The sequence below is a fragment of the Ixodes scapularis genome, unplaced genomic scaffold, assembly GCF_016920785.2.
Source record: "Ixodes scapularis isolate PalLabHiFi unplaced genomic scaffold, ASM1692078v2 PGA_scaffold11__112_contigs__length_91849675, whole genome shotgun sequence".
NCBI lineage: Eukaryota > Metazoa > Arthropoda > Arachnida > Ixodida > Ixodidae > Ixodes > Ixodes scapularis.
In genome coordinates this window covers 6,344,013-6,369,509 of record NW_024609837.1, presented here as the reverse complement: position 1 = coordinate 6,369,509, position 25,497 = coordinate 6,344,013, and the positions used below count along the sequence as shown (strand labels likewise).

General features: G+C 49.9%; 1 protein-coding gene across 1 annotated transcript in view; it reads left to right on the top strand.

The window, feature by feature from the left end:
• LOC8027972 (supervillin) overlaps nt 1-25,497 on the top strand; it is a 113,797-nt gene that overhangs the window by 48,871 nt on the left and 39,429 nt on the right. The gene's annotated exons all lie outside the window — the stretch shown is intronic.

Here is a 25,497-nt window from a genome sequence, read left to right as displayed (position 1 = left end):
GTCGCTGTCGGTTGTCTAATGGGATTCGGGCACTAGTGAAAAGTACTGCGTGAGCACGTTAAAGACCCCAGGTTAGCAGTCGTACTGCACTGCCAAAATTGCCCATCTACAGTGTAAACCAGTGTCGCCCATCCTGGCAGACCGACCTTACGCTGTATAAATCACTAAAACGTCCAATTTGACTTTTTGACCTGACGCAGTCGAGGAATCGGTGTACAAGTGTGTGCCTTTGAGTAAAACTCTACGGGTTAGGATTACGTAGAACTGAAAAGTAAGCGTAGATGTCAAGTAAAAATTACCGTTGGAAGGCCAACGAAACGAGGTCTAATCCAAACCGTCTCCTACCTACCCTGATCTCAGATGATCCTTTCAGTGCCCAGGGGCTTACATTTTTCGCACGTGCCTTCCCCATCACAGTAGACGGCACAGCACAGGCTGTCACGTACGGAGCATGCGCGGTTCGGTGGTGAGAAATCACCTCAAACTGAAAAATGAATTGGACGAAACGCGATACGCCGCCATTGCCGAACGACTGAAAAATAGTTGTCAGGCGGCCGGGCCCAAGAAACCAATATACCAAAACTGCTCGCCGAATATTCGGCAATTGAAAGAAACATGATTTTGTTTTTTATTATTACACCTTTAAAAGCAATTGAAGTTCATTGCAACGCTCGATGCTGCTAGAGTTTAACGTTTTGAAGACCGAACCGGGAAATAAACCTAAAAGTATTCTGTACTTAAGAAAATAAATATGAAAGGGTAGAGGAAAGTGTAACGGTCCAATACGTCTCGCCAGGGCATTCATAACCATGAAGTGATGGAGTTTTATTTTCTTCTTCAGAAGTGGACATTGTAAACCTGACGACGCGCTTGGATGACTTCTCTCGAACGAGAGTGTCTGCCGCGGCCGAGATAGGCGCTTCTCGGCGGCTGTTCTCGGTTTCGGTTATTGTCACATTCGCTTATTGTAAAACTCGTTCAGTATTGCCTAGGTTTCCCAGCGGATCCTGCCTTCGTTTCGTGTACGCACGTCCTGGCCCGCTAAATCTCGCGGAAAAATAGGGAGTTTTCGTAGACCGCGCTGCCCTCTCAGCTAAGCCTTCCGCAACGAAGAAGTTGCTACTGCGCCTGCGCGCCGATAGCCTTGACTGTGGAGTTCCCGCTATCCTAGCGGGTTGCGGAGGGCCTTGCGGGACGGCGAAAACGATCTACGAAAACTCCCTAATGTATCCGCCAGATTTAGCGGGTAATCGCAGTGTCGCGTGACTTCATGTCACACGAAGTCACAATTCTTCAGCTGAATTTAGCGGATACATTTTTTCCCTTGATTTGGCAGAATAAATTGTTCGCCAAATGTGGCGAAAAATATTCACGGCTAAATTTAGCGGGATCAGTATCGTGACAACATTGTGACATCATGTGTGGCCTGACGTCGTGTCACATGAAGTCGTAATCCTTGCGCCAAATTAGCCGATGCATTTCTTTCCTCTAAATTTGGCGGAGAAAATTTCTTTCCCCAAGTTTGACGGGAAATTCCTTCGGCTCTATTTTTCGGAAAAATGTCTCTGGCAAATTTAGAGGAACACTTTCTCAGTTAAATTTAGCGGGAATTCAGTGTCACATGACGTCACGGTGCCGCGTGACGTCAGTGTCACGCCACATCATGGCGTCACGTGTCGTCGACGTGCCACACGAACGCCAGCCGCTAAATTTAAACGCGGCAGTGTAACTGTGTGCAGGGTCTCGGCTTTTCGCCGTGTATACTTCATTTGCAGGACGCGCCAAGGAAGCGGGCACTTTTTTTTTGTATCATTCGATTAGTGTAACATTCGGGTGTTGCTTATAGGCTTCGCGCTCTGCGGCCATATGGGGAAACTCTGTGCGGGAGACGGTGCGCTATAAATAGAACTCTCCGCGAGCGTCTGAATGGTTTGACGCTTTACCGACACTCTAAATCGAATGGGTGGAGCTTGGAGGGGTTACTTATCGGAGCTGTGATTGACGTGGCCGCCGCTGGGTAGCGGCGCAAGCTGTCACATAATTCTAGGGCTTTTCTTTTCAGGCGCGCGCGTCGCTGTCCGATTCGCATCCCTTGCACGAAGGCCGTTGCCGAACATGGGCCAACGGAGCGGCCCATATTCGGCAACGGCCTGACTTGATGCGTTGGTTCACATGGTCTGCGAATACATCATCCAGTCCCTGAGGCGTGTTTTCATGCTCTCTGCAGACATCATGTGTGAAGCAAACATGGCGTTCTGCTAGTCTCGTATTTTGTTTGATGCATGAGCGTCATTTGTGAGCAAGGCGCGTGTCTGACGTCACACTGTGGGGCAGACGTGCCGATCCTGGTTTCTCTGCACGGGTGTGGACAAACCTGATCCAATCGGAGCGTCCTGAAGGGCTTGTGGGAGCATCCTGAGATGCACCGGTGTGGACAAACCTGATGTGGTTCCAATCGGAGCATCCTGAGAGGCTTGTGGACGTGTATGCGTGTATCGCCACCTTCTGCTTGCAAACATACATTCGTTCAAAGACGCTTTTTCGCCATTTTGCGCGCGCTCACCGTGAGCTAGTCGCTGCAAGGCGCGGCTCTGCATGAACCAGAGTCACGCGAGGACGGTTTACGTCGCGTGCGAGGACGCGAGAATCACTTTGTCACGGATCATCAGTCACTGACGCTCGACTGTCTGTCGTCGGCGTCCTCATAAGCGGTCGTCAACCACGGCGGTGCGTGCGTGCTCGCAACTGGCTCGCGATCCGCCTCGCTGCAGGAAAGTATATTCGAGCAACTCTGCATGCCGTCACTCGTCCAAATGCCGCGTCGGCCCGACCTGCGCGTTTACATGGCTTTACCGGCGTCGCCCGCTGTTGGCCAACACTGTTTGCCGTGCTGTCGGCGATATAAAGTATGACCCTTTTATGACAGGCCCACAAGCCGCAGTCCTCGGGATAAAGAGGGCGGCTCGTGGGGCATTTTAGTAGATCGTTTATTGCGCTCCGATAACGATACCCGTGACTGCACCTTTGCGGATGCATCGTACCGTTGTCGGGTGTTATGGGACCTATCGGAACGAATTACGAGGAAGAGAGGGAGTGTCTTCTATTACTTTCTCATTTTAAGGTACGATCATTAACTTAAAATAAACGCACAAGTCTTCTGCCGATACCTTCCCGACGCTTCATGTTTTTCGGCGCAAGTCTTCTTAGTATACGAGTCTCGCGCAAAAGAAAGCGATAAACTCTGTCGTCGTGTGAGAGCTTTTCGCTTCCATACGGCAAACCGGTAGCATTCCCCGCTCTCAGCGAGCATCTGAATGACGTCAGCGTTTTCTTGACCTCTGGGCGCCCGTGTAACGATATTCGTTCCGTGCGCGCGGGTAACAACGTCCACGCAATCCTGCGATTACGCGGGGCCGGAACAAGCTCGCACGTCTGCTACCTCTATCGTGCGGGCGTCAAGGTTAACGCGCGGCACAAAAGGCCGTTTTTTTTCCCGCGCGGGGGCGACGGGTTGACCCACGCATCTCTCGGGGCAGCATACGTCCATTTCGCTTTATGTAATTGCGCGGTGTTGCTCGGGTGGCCGGCGGCTAGAGTTGGTTCTTTCGCCGCATACCGTCACTCGTTACTGCGATACAAAACGAACACGTTACCTCAGCTTGAAATTGTAACGCGTTATTTTTTTCGTTGCTCCGAATGTTTTGTTTTATGAAGCGGTAGCCGCTTCAGTCTTAAGCCGTTTATTCGGGGATAATTGCGGGCTATGCTGATCGACATACCCTGTGCCATATAGCCTCCTCTATACTGACAAAGCCTGGCAGATCGCCACGAGAAGCGGCCACCGCAATGGAAAAAAGGGGGAGCGGCAGACAACGGATGAGAGGAGAGCCACGTGACTGGCGCCCCGCTGCGGCGAGACGCCGAAACGCTCTTTTCCCGAGCGCAACGAGTGTGTTTCGGGTCCTCGCCGCTGCAAAAGCTGTGCGCTGACGTTCGTGTTCCCCGAGAGAGATGGCATCTCTGATGCTCTGTGCTACCCGATCCTCGCGCTTCAAATCTGCGTCCGAGCACTCTATGGCTCCGTCGTCGAATTGCCAGGCTTTGTGAGTATAGAGGAGGCTATGGCTGGGCCTCGACTTTTTGGAAAAGTTCCTTTTCGCGGTTCTCGGTCCAGTCTGAGGTCGTGTGTCGCGTGCCCTGTCGGGCGTGTCGCTTTGAGCGGCGCGCCTGACTCGCTCGTCACAACAGCGTGTAGGAAGCGGAGCGGGACACCGCCCCCGACGGCACGACACAATGGCTGCGCCATGGGAAACGGCACGGGCTCGGCCGAAACGCCCGAGAATTCTTCCGAGACAGTTTGTTGCTCTTGTTTTTTTTTTTTTTTTTTTTTTTTTTTTTTTTATCTTTCCGTTTGCTTCTGTCCGAGATGTGGGTTAGTAGATGCGACCGGAGTCGCACGTACGCTCGAGATCGAAGTCGACGATAGGGGGTATCGGGAGACCGTGACCTTCCTCCCAAGTCAAAAGGGGGTGACTCACCTGTTTCCTTTTGTTTTTGTTCCCTTTTGACCGCTCCGTAGTTTGTCTTAGATAACGGTCTACGAGGAAATTTCCTCGTGCGTACGTTCTTCGGCGGCGGAAGGGGCCGAAAAACTGCTTTTAAAAGAGTTTTTTTTTTTTTTTTTTGGGGGGGGGGGGGGGGGGGGGATGGAGGGAGACATTTGTGGATGCACTAGATTGTTGCTTTATGGCCTCGTCCCACCAAAACAACAAACGGCACATCTCCCCCCCCCCCCCCCCCCCCCCCCCCCCCCTATTTGTCCGTCGACAAGATTACCATTAGCCGACGTAAACTTTGGTGGTTGTATATGCTGGAAAGCTTGAAGTCTCGAGAGAGAGAGTATGCTCACGGCGTCTCCTCCCCAAGTAACGACAACCAGCACGCATGGCGAAGCACGTGGCGTTTTCCGGGTCGCTCTGCAGCTGTTCGCCGCCATTATCTTCCTCAAACCTGCGCCGTCATGTCTGTCGGCGCCTCGAAGAATGTCGCTACTTGTGAGAAGCTAGCGACACTGACGTCCGTTTGTTGTATGCTGTAACCGCCAGGATCGCTACCATCCGTATCGTGCGCCTCAGCAGCTTCTGTGGCGTGTTTCGATCCCATTTCACGTACATTCTGATACACAAAGCATGTGCAATCGTGCGTGAAAAAAAAAAAAAAAATGGATAGATGACTGCGTACAGCCGAACCCTATAATCGGGCGGAATCTTGCGCCATCTAGTATGCTAACCGCCATGCTAAACGACGGTGGTATCCTTCGCGTCTGTTTGCGAATCGGAATTTTCTCAATCGCAGATGTCAGGGTACAGCTGAATGCGCGTATAGGAACCGTGCGCATCTAATTCAAGCCCCGACCAGGGCGCCCCTAGCGGCAAACGGGTCCATCGCATCGGGGAGCTTCTGCCAGTCGCTGCGTTGGTTGTGCGTTGTAGTGGGTTAGCCGGTTAGCGTTGTAATTTCTGAGATGGCTATTCCGCACCAAGAAAGCGGCAACAATTGCTGCGTGGTCGGCTGCAACAGTACGTCGAAGATCGCACACGGCAGGAAGTACATCGTCCCTTCGAAGCCGTACGGCCGTACGAGGCGGAGTACTGCGCGACCTGCAGGTGCGACTTGTGCGTCCATACAGGTTAGTGGCGTTTCTTACCTTTCTGTTCGCGCTTTGTTTAAGCTGCTGACGAATAATACAATTAACTTTTTTCTATTCTAGCGACGATGGAACCGCATCGACACCGACGGCAAACTCTAAAGTATGCGGCAAATACTTCACCGGAATCGAGAAGCGGAGTGCGGTCGCCCACCTAAGCCTACACTTGGATGTTTCCATCAGCCTACAGGAAGATAGTAGTGGGAATCGCGGAACGGCGCGAAAAAAATCGCCCAGTTATTGTCAAGCTGATTCAGAAATAAACGTACATAATTACCACGGTCCACTCAACGCCAACTACATTTTTTTGCGGGCACGCTTAATTTTGTTAGCGGAGTACGGCGCTCCGTGACATCCACTTGTCTGTCGAAACGGACCTCCTTCACGTCGTACACGCGGCCAGATTCACGAAGGAGTTTTCCCTTCTTCATACTGGTACCACGGAAGAAGCTTTCTAGATTCGTAACCGCCTTAAACCCCGTCGTAATCACCCCGGGAACACTGTGCTGCTCATCGCCATTGCTTCCCCCCGATGATTCTGCACCGGCTACCGAAGAAGTTTTCCGGATTCGTAATCGCCCTCTGTCCTCTGTGGTGTTCGTTGCTATTACTTCCCGATGATTCTGCGCCGACGGCACCGGCTACCGAAGGAACTTTCCGAATTCGTAACTGCCTTGAATTCCTTCGTAATCACGACGGGGACACTGTCTGACGTGCTGTTCGTCGCCATTGCCCCCCGATGCTCCTGCGGCGGCTACCGCTAGGTCGCGGCGAACAATAGGCGACCGCCGCGACACGGCCGGCATGCTCGCTTCCTATGGTCTCTCGTACTGTTTACAAACATGAACTTCCGCTTGCGATCCAAGCGACTTCCGGTATCTCCGTCTTTGCAAGCCTGTCGACTTTGCTTATGTCACCGGTGCTAGAAAGCATAAATGCTACACCAACAAGGAAGTTGGAGATTCAGCGAAAGCCTTCGGCTGTATACGATTTAACGTTTTGGAGGAGACGAGTTGGTTTAAAAAAAAAATATTCAAAATAAAATTGAACAGATCATCGAGCTTATTTCTTTTGGCGTTCGTTCGGAGAGTTGGTGGCTAAATGTTTTATAGATGTTTCAAGCTGCGCGTGTTAAGGTGGGCTTTGTTCGATCTTTTTATGCACCGGAAGTTCGCTGGGACGTCAAAGGTTAAGGCACCGACTGGTGGCGTTTCCCAAGAAAAAGGTCTATACGATGTATTTTACCGCACGCTTAATGGACCTTGTCGCTGTCAGCGACCATACCCCAGATTGTCGTAGCTAAAACTTCATCTCGGAAGTTCCGTGCAGCATCGTGGAAGCTGCGGGGTGAACACGCGGGCTAAGTGGAGCGCACCACAATCAAGTTCGCGGTGCTCGACGTGTCTTTCTTTGATAACGACGCCTAGAATAGTCAGTCCGTGCATAATAGCATTTCGACGGCATCACGTCTAGCGTAGACGCAGATTGGGCGCGAGTGATGCGTCAGCGTTTGGCTGGAACTCGTGTTCACTCACTGATTGGTCACAGTGATTGGACGCGGGGCCGAACGTGGCGCAGTACTGGGCTGCGCGCTGGCTACCAGTGCCTGACGTAGCCAGAGCTGCGGCCTTGTTATGGCCGAACGGGGCGCTGTACCGGTGTCCACTCTGCAGTGCAGAGTCTGCACTGCTCCCTGGCCTCCAGTACATGACGTCACCAGCGCTGCGGCCTTGTTGTAGGCGTCGCTATAAGGCCGTATTCGAACTCTAATCTATAGACATTCGACGAAAAAGTGCCGAGGAATTCGGCGACCGTGATTGGCCGGCTCCGCGCTTGACCCCGGCGGTCGAATTATGCGTCCACTTTTTTTCGCCAAGTGTATAGATTAGAGACCCCTGAGAGTCGCGTACTTCTTTCGTAACGACACTTGTCGGTGGCTGTTCCGTTTGAAGGCTACACCCCCGTTGACGTCACGCGCGGCTTTTTCCGGAAGCCTCTTATCGATTGCGAGAAGTGGCGGGGGGGACTGAAGCACGGTCTCGTGCCTTCTTGGGTTAAAAAGTGTCGGCGGCGTGTTTATTTTTCGAACGCTTATTTACGAGTTAAAAGCAAGTCGTTCACATACGAGATACTGACAACAAACACTGCTTGGTGTATAGTCAGTGCACCCAGAGGTATAAGTGCTAATGAAGAGAGACGTGTACCCCCTTTTAGGGGAGTACTGTCGCGGACAAGAACAGCCCCTCGCGTTTCTTTGGTGTACCTGCTAGTTGAGGTTCCGTACTAAGGACTGTTTGACAAGTAGACCGATCTCGCCAGCCATTTTGACCACCGCTGCCGCAAACGTGCGTGTGCGCGTGTGACAAACTGACTGGAGCAGCTCTGCGTGTGTGGATCTTGCCGAGACGATACGAACCCTCTTGCGTACTGCCGTCTGCATCACGGGAACTAAAGCAACGTTAGCAAAGTTGTGGTGGCGTGATGCCTGCGCCGAATGCTTATGGGATCGTTTTATCGAGGGATAATAGAGCTTGGGAGGACCGCTAGCTCAGAAAACGGCCAGTTCGAGTGTTTCAGCTTATATGGTGCGCGGGGGTGTATAAATGAGCCCACCCTGCCCTACATACAGCCTCACGCACCACTTACGGTGTACACGCGCACCGTGTTTCAACTTGTAGCGGTCAATTTCTTTTCCTTTACCCTCACCATGTATGGAGTGTACAGAAATACACCGCCGCGTTGCGTGGTGTACTGATATTCTCTCACTTTCACCATTTATTCGGTGTACGGATACACCCCATTTCAAGGTGTATACGATGCGTGCGAAACCGGTGGGTGTCGATAGTAAAACAAAACATTACAACAAGCAACTAAAAAAAAAAAATTAAATGAAAGAGAAATCGCAGCACATCCTTTCTTTTGCGGCAGTGCAACTTGGCACGCACGGGGTTTCCCGTGTTGCCTTTCACCTTTTCGTCGTCACGTTCGCACGCTCGGAAGCTGCGTTTATGCGTGCAACCACCGTCGGGGGCCCTTGGAAAAGCGACCTTTTTGCGAGGCTTTGCGAGTATTGGAATCCCCGGGAAAGGAGTTGGGACTCGTCGGCTTTCTTGTTCTGCCTTTTCGTGTCGTCTGCGCTCGTGTGGGGGCGGGCTTCGGAGCGTTCCAGACGTTTCCCTCAACGTCCCGTGAGGAAGCCTTCCTGGCGGCCTCGAAGGATATCCGACGTAGTGGTGGAGTGTTTTACTTTTTTCTCGCGCGCCGCCTTCCTTTCAACTTGACGCGTCGATTCGTGAGTTTGTGCCTTCCTGCAAGAACAGCTAAACATCGCAAAAAAGAAAAACCAAGCCCGCGCGCATGTGGGCTCGCTCCGTGACATCCTTTAGGAAGCTTTTTAGCGCTCACGCGGGAAGAGTGTGGGCGAAGTCTCGAACCCATTTGCTTTTCCCCTGCACGTGTGAACGCTGCGATTCGTGTATTTTTTGCGTATCCTTTTTTTTTTTTTTTTGTTCTAATTTTGCGTTTTGATGTTCCTCTTGGTTGTGATGGCCTCTTTCTCTCGTTCAGGGAGCTCGAGGGCGCCCGTAAGACTGACGCTTTACGTGAAGGCCCACTGTAGCGTTTGAGTGCATTTTGACTGCGTTGTGTCGAGAAACCAAAGCAAGTCACCGGCGCATCTGCGCTTCGTATGAAGCGAGGAATCCAATTCAAGGAATCGTCTTGGCACGCGATATAAGCAGCAGGGATGTCCTGGTTTCTCGCAGCCGCAACGCAGTCAAACGCAATCAAGCGCTCTCGAACGCAACTTTAAGACGCACCCATGTTATGGTGCCTATCGGCGACGTGAGCGATCGAAAGCGTCGCGGTGGTCGGCCTGCCACGATTGGCCGAATGCTGACTATGACGTCAGCAAAGGATTTCTCATCGACGGAAATGAGAGGAATGTAAGAACTTCAACCTTGACGGTGTTGGCGGTGTTGGTTTCAGGGCGCAATGATTTCGAGCGTCCACCATGCTCATTACAAACACCATCGAACTTGCTGTTCGTGAGGTTATGGCGTCAGGGGAGGGCACCACCAAAATAGGAGGAAGTGTGCCGAGCAGAAAATCGAATGCATGCCACTTTTTCATGACGCCGCGCGATGGCACCGGTACCCTGCGCGTGCTGCCATCGCGCGGCGCGCGATGGTACCACGCGCAGCGTCTAGAAGTGCGTCCTGCATGAGCACGCGCAGTGCTAGACGCTCTCGGGCTCCGCGCGCTTTACGCCACATCCCCTTGGAGCAGAAATGCACCGGTACCTAAACCGGTACCCTGCCCACAGCGCCACTTTTTCGTCAGGAAGCGGCGGCACATGGAACTATACCCAAGAACGCGGGGCGCTCGGTAAAACAACCCATGTATACACCATAGCCATGTGATGCTTGCATCCATCGCTATGGATGCAAGCATCCATAGATGCACAGCATAAAGCGCCACTGCAGCGTTCGATCATGGCCATAGTGACGAGTGAACAGCGCGCGTTCGCTGTTCCGGCGATCGACGTTTGAACAGTGAGCATGCAGAGACAAAGGCCTCTAGCTTTGCGCCCACCCTCTAATCATTCTAACCTGAACCATAGCCTCCTCTATACTCACAAAGCCTGGCAGTTCGACGACGGAGCCACAGAGTGCCCGGTCGCAGATTTGGAGCGCGAGGATCGGGTAGCACAGAACATCAAAGAGCCATTTCTCTCGGGGAACCTGGACGTCAACGCACAGCTTTTGCAGCGGCGAGGACCCGCGAAACACACTTCATTCGCTCGGGAGAAGTGTGTTTCGGCGTCTCGCCGCAGCGGGGCGCCAGTCACGTGGCTCTCCTCTCATCCGTTGTCTGCCGCTCCACCTTTTCCGTTTCGCCGGCCGCTTTTCGGGGCGATCTGCCAGGCTTTGTCAGTATTGAGGAGACTGCGCCAGAACTCGGTGCCAGCCGTCCCTCTGCCCTCTCGTGTCCTCCTCTCCCTCAGTGTCTATCCGTCTTGGCGCTCAAAGATCGTGAACGCACCGCTGGCTCACACATTTCGTCTCAAAGTGAAAACATCCTTCGACGCGTTGCGTGCCGCCAGCGCTTGCCAAAGTGAACACAGCGAGCATCTTTGACTGGTGAAATGACGGAGGCAACTTTTTGTGGCCTTTGCCAAGCTAGGCGGGCGTGCATTTATATATACCCTTTTGCTGTTTACAAACATGAACCGCTGCTTGCGTCCGAAGCGGCTTCCGGTAGCTCCGTCTTCGCAAGCCTGGGGAGCCTGTTTATATCTAGAAAGCATACGTGCTAAACGGAAAACGAAGTTGGAGATTTAGCGAGGGCCTTCGGCTGGACGGTTTCAGGTCTTGGAGGAAACAATTGGCTTTACCAGAATATTAGAAAAAATGTAACAGATCTTGCACTCCTTCGTTCTTTTTGAGTTCACCTCGGGTTCGGAAGTTCGCTGGGAAGTCAGACAGGTGGCGTTTGCAAAGAAGAGGGTCTGTACTTCGATCGGCGCTAAGGGTGCGCTGTAGACCACGAGCGCGGCCGCTGGTTTTACGACGTTATTCGTAGCTTTATCTTAGAAAATGTGCCCTTCGCAAAAAGGAAATGATCGGGCAACAAGATGACCGAACTCTCACCGATCTACCAAATAGACCCTTTACTGTATGATTGCAACCGTGGTCGCTGCCAAAATGAGCAAGGTCCTTCGGGTGTCCCTCCACCAGAGCGGGTTTCCTACCTTCGATAACACTTAGGCGTCCCTTGGGCCTCGAGCTTGCACACGCAGCCGAAGCACGGCAGAATTATACAAGCGCGACTGAGGTGTACAAGCGCGACTGAGGTGTACAAGCGCGACTGAGGTGTACAAGCGCGACTGAAGGCCCGTTCACACTTGCGACTTGGGACAGCCGCTGGAGCGACTAGCGACTGGCGACCACCAGTGTTCACACCGGATTCAGCGACCGACGAGTCGCCAGGCTCGCTGCCAACTTAACGGATAGTAATCAACACCTTTTCGAGCCGGCTAAAAGGTTTTTCTGATCAAAGGCGTCGGCAGGAAAAAACAAGAAAACGTAATGGTGCTTCGGAACGTGAAACAACGGCGCTCCCTCAACCGTGATATGGTACGTACCTGCCATGCCGAAAATGTCGCCGATCTCGTTTTAGGCCTGTAGCTTTTTGCCCCGATCCTTGTGGTCGGGGTGCCGCTTTTTGTAAAGAAACAAATAGTCTTTGACAGCATTAATAAGAGCTTCCGCGGAGAACTTCATGCCAGTGACCGCCGCCGTCCGCGCGTCGCTATTTCCCGCGGGAAGCAGTGCCGGATGTAAACAAACGCACACATCACTTCCGACGGGACTCTGATTGGCTCCGCCGTCCAGCGACCCGGTTTTGCGACTTGAGAAATCGGTCAGGGAGCGGCTGCCCAAAATCGGTCGCTACCGACCTGTTTTGGTCGCTCCGCGACCAAAAACCAGTCGCTAGTCGCTCTAGCGACTGTCGCAAGTGTGAACGGGCCTTGAGGTGTACAAGCGCGACTGAAGTCTACAAGAGCGTGCTTTCGGACGCCCGAGGGTTGGAAAGAGACACTCTGCCGTTCTCATTGGCCACCCTCGGCACAATGCCTCGCGGACGACAACAGACCGAATCTTATTTACGTGGTATGTGTACTCTTTTCTCGAGCCGTTCTGTATACAACAGAAATGCGAGGGCCCGTTCATCTTGCAAAGTTTCCCAGCGTCGAGAGACGAGACGGCTGGCTAGTCGCGATAGCATTGCGATGCAGCTCGTGGGGCGTCTTCCCACGGACGAGGTCTACGTGACAAACTAATAACCCGCTGCCATCCCGCGCAATGCGATCCAGGCGGAAACGAAACGCGGGGATTCGGAGAGGCTTTGTGTTACCACGGGTCGCCTCGTTTTTTCTTCTTTTTTGGGAGAGTGGTCTTAGTATAGGCGTTGGTGTGTGAGCACTGTCTCTGTGTCTGTTCCTCTTGTAGTTTTTTTGTTTTGTTTTGTCCGTGCGCGTATGTGTGTGGCAAAAAAAAAAGGGGGGGGGGGGGGGGGTGGCTGTCCCTGAAACCTGATTCGCAAGGGATGCTATCTCAGTAGCGCCCCCAAAAATAAAGACAATAAAAACCAACCCCCCCCCCCCCCCTCTTCAACCAAAAAAGAAAAACAAGAGAAAGAAAAACTAAATATTTACAGAAGCAAGATTTTTATAGCGTTCTTGTTGGGGTAGAGATCGATGGTTGTCTGCTTTCCGTTTTAATGGTTCCGTGCGGCGAAAACGTGCGTCCCGTTTTTTTTGCTTTTTTTTTTTGTCAACTTGCTTCTTGTTTGACCCGACGTGTCTGCTCCATGCGACTCGTCGTTTATAAGCGATCTCGTCTGCTCGCGAAGGGGGTCGGTGGTAATTCAGCTCGCGCTGCAGGACCCAGGGATCCCGGGGTTCAATCTCCACCCTTGCATGTTTCGATCTGGACGAGCATATATGTCGTACCGGCGTGCGGTCGTGTGTCACTAATGCGTGATGCACGATAAAGGGCCAGTACACTGGCTAAATTTCTCATCTACAGCGGAGAGACACGCAGGACTCCGATTCGGACTGACTTAACTTCCCGCGGTCTAAACATGCAACACTATTCTATTTGCACGCGAGAACCGCCGGCACAGCGTCCATCTCCCGGGCGAAAAAATACCGTCGCTGGGCTGTCGACGCGCGGACACTCCACATCCCGGCAGATGGCAGGCAGCGCGCAGAGTGCCATTGGAATCGCCCCTATGGGATCTCTTGAATCTATATTGGAAGTTGTTCAGGATCGTTCCAGTGTGCACCAGTGTACCAATATCAATGTCAGCAGTAAAAATGATCGTTCTAGCTTTCCCCAACGGAAAGGTGTCCCGCTTATGCTGGTCTTATCAAATGTGCATCATTAGAATTAATTTTCGGGGCAAAGATTACTAACACCACCCCAACATATACCTGTCAGCGCGGCGGGCACCAACCCTAGTCAGAAAGTTCGCATCTCGTCGTATAGTCCTATTGCATTGTACAACTCTATTATGTCCTCAGCTGGCCGAGCGGAAAAAAAAAAGAATAGCGCATTGTGTTGTCTCGTTCTTGAAGCGCTATCATGTTCTCAAAGCAAAGTTTCAGTACCAACTCTCCCGAGAATCCGCATTACTCGAGGAAGAATGCTTCTGTGTACGAACTTTTGGCGCCAAAGATAACGGTTAGCACAAAAGCTGTTTTTGGGGGCACCCCCAAAAGTAGCCCATCGTTCGCGCTTCGAATTAACTTTCGCGTCGGTTTTGTACAAATACTACGCTGGAGTTGGTGAGGAGGCTTCGTGGGAGGGCCTTTTATTATTTTTTTTTTCTTTTCAATTCTTAAAAAGCTGGGGACTGGAGATGCCCTGACTTGTATACTTTCGATCAGTCGTGCTTCGCGGCTTCAAATTGAAGCTATGCATGTAGGTCGGGCCGACCTTTGGGTTGCACTTGACGTTTGACGCTGTCAGAAAACTGACGTTGTAGAAAGTGCCGAGCCGACTGGCTTTTGACAGCCACTTTTCCGGCTTCTTTGTGCATACACACGCCCTTTGAACTTTCGGAAATGAGGTGTACTCTCTATCGTTTTTTTTTTTTCTTTTTCTGCCGAGGGACTGCAGTGGAGGGGTCGCGGTTTCTCCTGCGGCTATTTATGCATACGGAATCGTTTGGCTTTGAGTTGTCGTGCACGACGTGAGAGACGGCGTTTGTTGTCCGCCGACAAAGAGTTGGCCGTCAGAAGGTCGGTGCACGGGGGCGCTAACCATATATGGTCTCACCGGACAGTTTCATGTTTTCGGTCACTTGGCGATGTCGGTGGTGCTGTAGGCATAGGCGTCGCCCGATTCCAAATGTACCAGCTGTATCCCTCCACCCATCCATCACACATCAACCTTCATGTGTAGTTAACTCAGATGCTGCAGGTGCTCACACTTCAGGTGCATCAGGCAAAGTGGTTCGTTGATATTTTCCGGCAAGAGCGACCTCCTTTGATTGTTTACAAATAGTCTCTGGGGCGCTGAACGGACACTCCTACTGTGTTGGAGTGACCGGGATACGTGTAGCCTTCTGGACTTGTCTGGAGTTACAAATCTCGACCGTACAGTTTCAGGCAGGTGTTTTGTCCACGCCTGCGTGGTGAAAGCGTTTAATTTTTACTCGCTTTTGTTCGTCACACGTTTGCCGATTAACCGATTAAAAATAATTCGCGATTAAAGCATCCATTTATTAATCGGTGGGTTAATCGATCAATTGCCCACCCCTAGGTACAATTTTTCAAAGTAAACGCGTGTTCTATTCTTGAAATCTGTTTTAAAATACTATTGTGTAGAGATGTTTTGGCAACTTACACAGGTACACAAAATATGTTAGAACCACGCCAAAAATTGGCGTTTCCTGGGAATTAAGTATCACAAAACATCGTTGTGCTTTGTTCAAAATAGGATAGATATAAAAAAACTAAGTTTCAATATTGAAAGTAGGTTTTCCTGCAATATCCTCTCCAAAACCTTGTCAAGCTCCCCTGAGAAGAAACCTTCAATATTAAAGGGCAACTCCGCTCAATTCCGAAAAAATGTAGGCTTACATGTGATTCTATTTCACAAAGCACTACTAAACAGCTCTATACGTCTTCAGATTCGTGAAATGTGGAATATTATTTGTGTAATCTAAATTTAAACATATCACGAAACTTCGGTTGCGTCAGGCAACATTGGTCTCGTGTCGTCAGGGTCATGGTCACGTCACGGCGAACCACGTGTTCTTGTGATGTTCGGGGGGGGGGGGGGGGGGTCGAGGTACAGGACACGTGACGCGGGCAAGTCGCTTCGGATGGCGTGAACGGTGATGGCCCGGGGGAGAGGGGGAAGGGGAGGAAAACGAAAGAGGAGGGGGGAGCGGAGAAACCGGACAGATCAAACTAGCGCATCCGCGTTACTTACGGTGATCACGTGGACGCCGTTGAGCCAACACCGGGAGCAGAAACTCATGACGTCATCGTTAAATTTTACTCTGAGAAGTAAAAACAAACAAAACGTGAGAATGACGTAGACATGCCTCTGACGTAGTGGCTCAATGTTGGCCGCTCCAACTCCGTGGCATTGACTGCGCTGATTGTGCCTCACGTCGCACCCTAGAGTTAGCAGATTTCGGTGACTTGGCTCATTTGAAAGTTTGCTGGCCAGTTTATTAAATATATAGACGGAATTAGATCGTAATATTTGACAGCTGGTCTTCCAATATGATACTGAAGAGGGCTGCATAGTTTTCAAAATAGAAAAAAAAGAGGCGGATTTGCGAATAAAAAAAAAAGCCCCCCCCCCCCCCCCCCCTCCGCCAAAAAAACAATCAAACAAAATACTGCGTATTGCTGAGTGCTTGTCTCCGCATAAATGTAGCACCACCGTGCAGAGGGTCCCGGTAGAACTTTGGGCAATCCGTGCAGAGCCCTGACTGATTCCCCTCACGTCAACGTTGGTAGCCATTTTCTCACTCTGGAATCTATTGATTGCTAACGGTCATTCAGCGCCCGTGGCCAACCAGAACCCAAAAATACCTGGGAAAAAAAAATCTTTTATATTTGTATTGCGCGTGTATGACACAGGAGAAATTCAGCCAGTCACACAAAACAGAGGACGAAAAAGAAAACAGGCATAAAAGCTTAAAAACAAAAGCATAGGCGACGAGAGAAAAACAAAATGGCCGGAAGCTTTGCCGACACGGCAAAGCTGCCGTTTCTTTTTTTTTTTTTTTTATAGTAGAGATTGACAACGCGGTTTACAATATGCCGTTGCGATGTGAACCGGTGTTGTAATATATTCTAGAACAGGGGTCGGCAACCTTTTGAGGCGGAGGGCCGAGTTGTCATGCGGCCGACACGGCTGGATAGGAAAAAAAAAAAAAGTGGGGGGGCTGGGGGCAAAGGGCAGGGGCAGGCAGGCAGGCAGGCGACGAAAAAAAAAAAATAAATCGGCGAATCAAGAATAATGGACAAAATTGGAATAGACATCATGTTTATTTTCAACATGCACGCCAGAAGGCTGCAATTCACAAACATAGATTACAAGCAAAATAAAATTAAAAAAAACCTCTTTCAATGGCGCTGAATATTCTTTGCCAACCTGCGCCGTATTCAAATTATACCCAGGTACCTTTAAAAAATCGGACGAAACACAAAAACGTGCACCTTTGTGCTCTGGCCGTCACCAATCAAAACAAGGGCTGCTATATGGCAACAGTCACAAAGAACGTTCCAGCGGTGGGACTTTGGCCAAGGTTCCAAGAAGTAACCCAGGCTTTTTTTTCATTTTACCCATCTGCTCGTCATCTAGCCTGCAGGGGGAGAAAAGGGGAAAAACAAACTACCCTTTCTGTGCTCCCTCAAGGTCAGGGTAAAGTTCGGACGCTGAAATAACAAAGAATGGAAGTAATAAAGTAGAAAGTTGGAAGTGAAGGCGCTATCTGCCTAAGTGTGAAGATGGCGGACAATCCCAATTGGAAGCAATTCTGTCTAACCCCATTTGAGGTCAAAACCGAAAAAAAAAAGGGGGGGGGGGGGGGTCTGACATCGTTCCGGGTGTCGAGGACACACCGAGAAAGAAATCGGCTTGCCAAGCTTACGAACACTGTCTGTCCGAACACTACCGTCAAAAATTGTTGTGTGAAGGACAATGATGCGGCTCACTGCAGAGCAAACGATTAGCGACGCTTTTTCCGAGCTGAACGGGCAGATTCAGGAAGCAACCGCGGACGACTGCATGCAGTCCGATGAAAACTTTCACTCTATACATGCAAAGTTCGTGTATTTTACAGCCAGCCTGAAAATATCGGTGTCTCCTTATTCCCTCCCGCAATGTACCCAAAACCCAAGCATTACATACCGGAAGGAAGTCAAATGAGCAGCATGACTTCCTTCCGGTATGGAGGGAACAGCCCCTTTCTGGTCCTTCCCTGTTTCGAGAACTTGCGTGCAAAGCCGTGGCACATGCCCCCAAGCGTGCAGCTCTGCCAAGTGCTTCTTTTGCCCTCAGCAACTAAAGGTCGGTTCAGATACCAGCGTTTGAGCTGTTGCTACGGCGACCCTTACGGCGAGACAGTGGGGATCGACTCGGGAGGAGCTGTGCTGCGCAACGCAACGCGTCACAACGCTGTCGACGCAACTGTGTGAACCCTGACGAGCGTTTTTTGCTCGCATCGGCGATCAAGCGGGGAAAACTGTAGACACCGCTTCGTGTGGCCTGCAGGTACCCAGGAAGCTTTACACTACAATCCGCGTCACAGTTCAACGAAAGAAGGTCCTGCTGCGTCTGGTTTCGCAAAGCTTCGTTAGCGGTCGTCCTGAACAAACGAGCTCCCTTGGAACCTTCGCTTTGCCACTGCTGAAAACGGAGCGAGATTACCAATCCTCCATTGGTGCTGTCATTAGGAGACTTTTCCTAAACCTGGCCCCCGCGGCTATGCCCTCTGCAGTGAAGACGCCACTCATGCGAGTCCCTTTATTCGCCTCGAGATCGAACCGTGTCGCCACCGTGCGGCCGAAATTGGAAGCGCGCGAAAGCGGGGATACCGCCGTGCGTCGCCTGCTACGGGCTCACGCTCAGAAGCATGGATCTCGACGACGCCAGCCCGTTTCAGGCTGAGCTTGACATTCCTATTAAATGTTTTATGTTTTTGTTGCCGTTTCTTCTATACTAAAGGTTGTGTTGTATCGTTTCCCATGCGTAGAAATTCAGCAAAGCGATTATGATTAAGCCGGAAGCTTCCATAATCTTAGTGTGTTGGTTTGTATACAATCGCTGGTCCCACGTATTTTTGTTATCTCGCACAAACCATGGCTTTCATAATGCATTGAATGTTGAGTGGGTCTGTGGTCTGATTAGAAAATTAACCCGACTGATCGCTATCCCTTTAATAGACTAACCAATCAATAAATCCGTATGTTGATTTTTCGCCGTTCATATTGCGTGAAAGACTTTAAAACTATAGATTTTTTTACTAGCTTTGGTATGTCATAAATGGTATATTGCATTCCCATTCTAAACTTTACGTTGTGAGTCCTACATAAATATGAACACGGGAAGCCTTTTAAAATGAAGTATAATCAACCTAGGTGAAATGACAAGCACGCTGAAGTGGTTTACCGTGCAAGCCAGTGTCACAAAAGAAATAAAGACGTCAAAAATATTAAAGCAGGCATTTTTTACTCCTTGTTGACTTTCTCCAGCACAAGGCTCCAATTAACCGGCAAAAAAATTGCAATTAAAGCATTACTTGAATAATCTGAAAGTTAATCGATGAACTGCCCAGTCCTGATATCCTGAGGGCGGAGGGTGATTGGAAAGTCTCGTGAAGCTCGCTAGCCCTCATCAGTAAAAGAGTATCGCTGCGGCCGGTGCTGTCTGTGTCGTGGTGCGCGTCGTTTGTTGGGGTTGCAGAGTCTACTGTGTTTGAATCCAACATTATTTAGCCAGAAATTTATAGCATTAGCCTCTTGACATCCACGGCCCTCACCCAGGAAATTGAAGCGGGTGAACCCACACTACCGAGAAAAGCATTTAATAACAGGAACATTGCTGCGTTGCTCGGTTACACTCGTTTATTACAGTCACGGAAGGTATATTAGAACAGTTTGTTCCAATTGTTTCAGTTGTCCTGCCATCCGTGCAGTTTGCAGATCTTAACTAGTAGAGACACCCTGTCCCCATCGCAACGCAGTAGATTTGTTCAGACTCCAAAAAACTTACCCACACTATCGCACAGTAAAAGGGGAGAGGAACTCAATAGCATGCTAATTTCCAATACAGCGCTAACTTATCTTCATTCTATATATTTATATTACTGCAAAAGCTAAGTTAAAAAAAAAGTATAGAAGCTGCGATTTCACAGCTTACAGTACCAGTATTATGTTATTTGGGTTGGAATTTATTGTTTTTTTTTCATTGCCACGTTGATGAACCGATACATCCATTTTAAAAGAAACAAATATTTAACATAAATATTCCAGTTCAGCCGGAGACAGGCATCAGTCGTGGTGATCCATGCTTTCCAACGCCTGCCCAAAGCAGACGACGCACCCACAGAAGCGATTATATAAATTTAGGCCGCACTCTGGCAACACGATTCGATCTTCACTGAAGCACCGAACAGTACCGCATCCTTTTCCGCTAGCATTGTTTTCCCACCGATAGTATGCGGCAAAGTAAACGCAAGAATATACGCCGTCTCGCGCGCGAACGTGGAGGGCCTATGGGGCGGCCGTTCTCCTATCCCCGCTTTGATGATGATAATAGCGCGACCGTAGCGCCACCTATAGGTCGATCTCGAGGCCAATAGAGCTACAGTACGCTCGGGTTCTTGGCCGCGGTCGAAGCAAGCGAGTTGGTTTGCTCTATTCGCCTTCTACATTATTTGTGCCGTGAACGCACTCTGTGTACGCGGAGCAGCTCGGCGCCGTGTTCCCTTGCGTGTTGAGCAGATGAACTTGCTGGCCGCATTGGTCTTGGCATTCGACCGTGGCGCCTACTGCGGCAAAAAGCGCAAGTGCACTTGGACGCCACGAAGCAGCGATTTTGAAAAGGCTGTGGAGGCAGCCCGACCGAGTACAACTGCAACGACTCGCAACGTACGGGTTGCTATAGCGACAGCTGCGTTGCGCTACAACAAAACTGGTTTTTACCCCGTTTTGTTATAGTCGACTTCGCTGTTTCCATAGCAACCGGTACGTCGCGAGCCGTTGCAGTTGTACTCGGTTGAACTCGCCCTTTGTCTGAGCTTCGTATGAGTAGCGCGGGCGTTTCGCCTTTTCGGTGTGTCACCAGTGAAAGTCTCCACGCGGATCGTATGCAGCAATGGATGACCGGGAGCGAGTGTTCACACCGTACAACGCGACACTTGGGGGTCAATATACACCGGGGCCTGCATTGTGTCCATGGAGCTTTCTATGGGAGTCTAGGACTTCGGGGTTTTAACGGTTTCGGGTTTTGCTCTTATCGTCCAGTTAGAGTCAAATTCGACGCCAAAAGTTGGGTTAAAAGCGTGAAGGTTTGTGCTGCATGCAAACTCGATGAGAAACTCGGAGGGGGTTTAGTTTTTCTGCGAATTCGCATGAACGCGAGCGAGCACACCAAACTTTTGTGGTCCTGTGCCCCTCTTCCACGTGTTAAAAGTTCTGAGTGACGAGTCTTGGCGCTGCTTGCCTCTGGTCGGAAGAAACGCTAGAATCCCCTTTGACTCTCAGTGCTTCAAACAGCACTCGCCGCAGCGGAACGCGTTTCAACCTCGTTTGCCGGGCTGTGGTCGAGCGATATTTCTGGCGGTTGGTGTCAGACTAATTTATTTGAAGGCCGTATAATGTGGTGTTCGACGCTACCCTGTCTGAGTACGATACGAGAGAGAAAATCAACGATAAAGCAGGCCGATATGTACATAATTTTGGACAATCGGTGGCAGGGGTGTAGAGGAGAGTGGGTGAAATGGGGCGGAGGGCGTGATTTCTCTCTGGGAAAGGACGGGTGTAACAACAAGGTGTGAAAGGGGTGTAACTGCTGCGCTCCTTTCACATTTTTACTTTTCTTCTGACACTACAAAACAACAACACCGACAACACTTTTTTTTTCTGTCATGCGCGGAGCTTTTTAGCCGCTTCTAGATATCGAAGCCTCTGGGCTGGAACCCCCTCTTGGCCAATTGTAGTATACGGTATTACTATGGCACCGCTTATTGAGTGTCAGTCCGCATCTCGGGTGGATAGCTTGGTATGCGTCCGTGGGTGACACTCACTTGGTCGAACGACGTTTTAGCGAACAGTTTTCATCGAAAGACGCTTTGACGAATACGCCCGCCTACGCGTCGTCTGCTATCCTCGCTCGCCGAGAATGGGGACCTTGAACGCATGTGAACGCTTGCTCTTGGAACCGATGCCGTCTGACTTGAGCCAAAGCACACGTAAAGAAAAAAAAATGTACGTAACACAGAAATAAAAAGCGAGCTTTACCCACGCGTGTCTCGGCTTCGAGAGGGACGCGTTCTGGGAAAATCCGCATCGCAAACAAGCAGTTGGCCACCGAACAGCAGTGTCTCTCTCTCGAAGTACGTACGCGAGCTCTTTCGGTCAGTGGTTCGCGGCCCGATGCTGCCGCAACGCATCGTCCACCGTGAAGTTCGATGGAGTGTGACGAGGTGAATGAGAAGGGAATCTACGGACCTGTATCCTCTTTGGCGAGCCAACCGTATCCTGGTGTATCGGGGGGAACGCGCGCGGGCCATAGCATGACGGCATGACTTGCGTCGTTAACGATGGGATGCTTTCTTTTTTACTTTACGTTTTGGCTGTGTGGTGCTGCCTGTGTTCGCGACCATTTTGGCTTGGGGCTTGCAGCGTGGTTTAGGCGGTCATTGATGTGTGCCCATCTATCTTAGGGTACTGACACTAGGTCACTCTTTAAATCGTACTGCTTCTTTCGTGTTGCTTTGGTGCCCGCAAAAGAGCGCCTCTTGGCTCGAGCTTAAAGACTGCACTCTATGAAGCGGATGTACGGCGAACGGCCGACGGACTTCGCCCGGCGGTATGTTTGTGCACGGCGCAACATCATCATCATCATTTATTATTCCTTGAACTCCCAGGGGGCATTAAACAAGGGAGTGTGCTTCTCTTCTGACGTCGCGCGCGAAGTGAATGCCACCGGGCGAAATTCGTCGCTTTTTTTTCGCTCTTAGAATTCAGCTTTAGCGTTCATAGGTGCAACAACGGCATGTAAGTTCACACTATTTTTTTTTTTTTTTGCTGGGTGTGCATGTTGTTGGCGTCGGGTACTGCGAAGAGTGACCTCAGCGTACCGCCGTAGGAGCCGCGAGTTGAAAAGACTGCTCGCGATTTGTAACTTAATTATGTGGGCAAAGGTATTTCTAAGTAAATAATGAGTGTAAGAATGTGTATTTACTGATCTAGAGGAGGAAATGTCCGAATGTCGTGACCCCCCCCCTCCCCCCCCCCCCCCCCCCGTCCCGTTCCTCTGTACTACAGCATGTGTAAAATTTTAAGGTGAGGGAAGGGGGGACGGGGTTCTCAGACATCTGGTATGCTGATCCCCCCCCCCCCCCCGGGAAACACTTGCCGCCCTCCCTCCCTCCCTTTGTAAACATGTGGATCTGCCCTTGCCTAAGTGTTTGTGAAAATGAAAGGGTAGCTGTAGCCATTCACTTGCACCAGTGACTTTGGCAGCATTGACTATTGTACACTTCGAATGAAACATAGTATGTCAGAGTTGCTTTGAAACTAACTATAACAGTTCATAGTTGCATGTACCTCCTTGGTCCATTGACCATTTGAAGGCGCTGGTCCAGTGACTATTGGAAGGGCGCGGTTCATTAAAAATTTGAGGGCCGTGGTCCATTCACCATTTAAAGAAACACTTACAAAGTATTTATGCCCGCCAAGGTTCTCCTTTGTACATGACATATGAGAGCTCGACTACCCAGAACACAATTTGCGACTCGAAATTCGTTTTCTTTCTGCCCGAAAGCCGCCGATCGAGAACTGGCCGGTCTGAGTTGGGCTCATTCTGTTCTCTGGGGTTACGTGCCATTTTCTATGGTTTAGACAGGACTACCAAAGATAATCAAAGTCGTGAGTCATCGAAGGCACACACTCAATACTAAAGGTGGACAAAAAATATGATATTCCTTTTTTGTGGCTTCGAAAAAACTGGAAATATATTGATTTAAAAAAAGAGTTGCACAGCCACATGACTTCCGGTAACTTTATCCTCATCTAAATTTCTTCTTCCTTTCCTGTCCAGTTTCGGTTTCGAGCAGTTGCTTTTTTTACTTTATTAAAACTATATGCGATGCTTTAGGACAATATTGATTGGTTAGTGCTCCGACACTAAAATAAATTGCCTGGAAAAAATTAAAAAAAAATAATTGGGGGGGGTGCTAGTGTGACTTTAAAGACAGTTTTTCATTGACCATTTGAGGGCTGGAGTCCGCTGACCATTTGAGGGCCATGGCCCATTAGCCATTTGAAGGTCATGGCCAACTAGCCATTTTCAAGGTCATGGCCAATTAGCCATTTTCAAGGTCATGGCCAATTAGCCATTTCCAAGGTCATGGCCAACTAGCCATTTACAAGGTCATGGCCAATTAGCCATTTTCAAGGTCATGGCCAATTAGCCATTTTCAAGGTCATGGCCAATTAGCCATTTTCAAGGTCATGGCCCATTAGCAATTTTGAAGATCTTGGCCCATTAGCCATTTTGAAGGTCATGGCCCACTAGTTTTGAAGGTCATGGCCCACTAGCCGTTTTGAAGGTCATGACCCACTAGTCTTGAAGGTCATGGCTTATTAGCCATTTTGAAGGGTATGGCTCATTAGCCGTTTTGAAGGGTATGGTCCATTAGCAGTTTCGAAGGGCATGGCCCATTAGCAATTTTGAAGGGCATGGCCCATTAGCCATTTTGAAGGGCATGGCCCATTAGCCATTTTGAAGGGCATGGCCCATTAGCCATTTTGAAGGGCATGGCCCATTAGCCATTTTGAAGGGCATGGCCCATTAGCCATTTTGAAGGTCATGGCCCATTAGCCATTTTGAAGGTCATGACCCATTTGCCATTTTGAAGGTCATGGTCCATTAGCCATTTTGAAGGTCATGGTTCATTAGCCATTTTGAAGGTCATGGTCCATTAGCCATTTTGAAGGTCATGGTCCATTAGCCATTTTGAAGGTCATGGTTCATTAGCCATTTTGAAGGTCATGGTTCATTAGCCATTTTGAAGGTCATAATCCATTAGCCATTTTGAAGGTCATGGTCCATTAGCCATTTTGAAGGTCATGGTCCATTAGCCATTTTGAAGGTCATGGTCCATGGACCATTTTGAAGGTCATGGTCCATGGACCATTTTGAAGGTCATGGTCCATGGACCATTTTTGAAGGTCATGGTCCATGGACCATTTTGAAGGACATGGACCATTTTTGAAGGTCATAGTTCATAGACCATTTTTGAAGGTTTTGAACCATTTTTGAAGGTTTTGAACCATTTTTGAAGGTCGTGGACCATTTTTGAAGGTCAAGGCCCATTGAGCCATTTGAAGGTCAAGGCCCATTGAGCCATTTGAAGGTCAAGGCCCATTGAGCCATTTGAAGGTCATGGCCCATTGAGCCATTTGAAGGTCATGGCCCATTGAGCCATTTGAAGGTCATGGCCCATTGAGCCATTTGAAGGTCATGGCCCATTAAGCCATTTGAAGGTCATGGCCCATTAAGCCATTTGAAGGTCATGGCCCATTAAGCCATTTGAAGGTCATGGTTCATTTAGCCATTTGAAGGTCATGGTTCATTTAGCCATTTGAAGGTCATGGTTCATTTAGCCATTTAAAGGTCATGGTCCATTGAGCCATTTGAAGGTCATGGCCCATTGAGCCATTTGAAGGTCATGGCCCATTGAGCCATTTGAAGGTCATGGCCCATTGAGCTATTTAAAAATCATGGCCTATTGAGCCATGTAAAGGTCATGGCCCCTTGAGCCATGGTTAATTGGCTATGAGAGAGAGAAACAAAGGAGAACACTTGCAAAAGATGAAATACTAATGTTGGAGTCGTAGCCAGAGGCCTGACGGTCGAAGGCCATGGTTCATGGACCATTTCAAGGTGATGGTCCCTGCATCACTTTATTAAGAGTGGCCGACCAATTGGGGTCTGTCCTGGGCTTAATCTCTGCCGGTCTTTCCC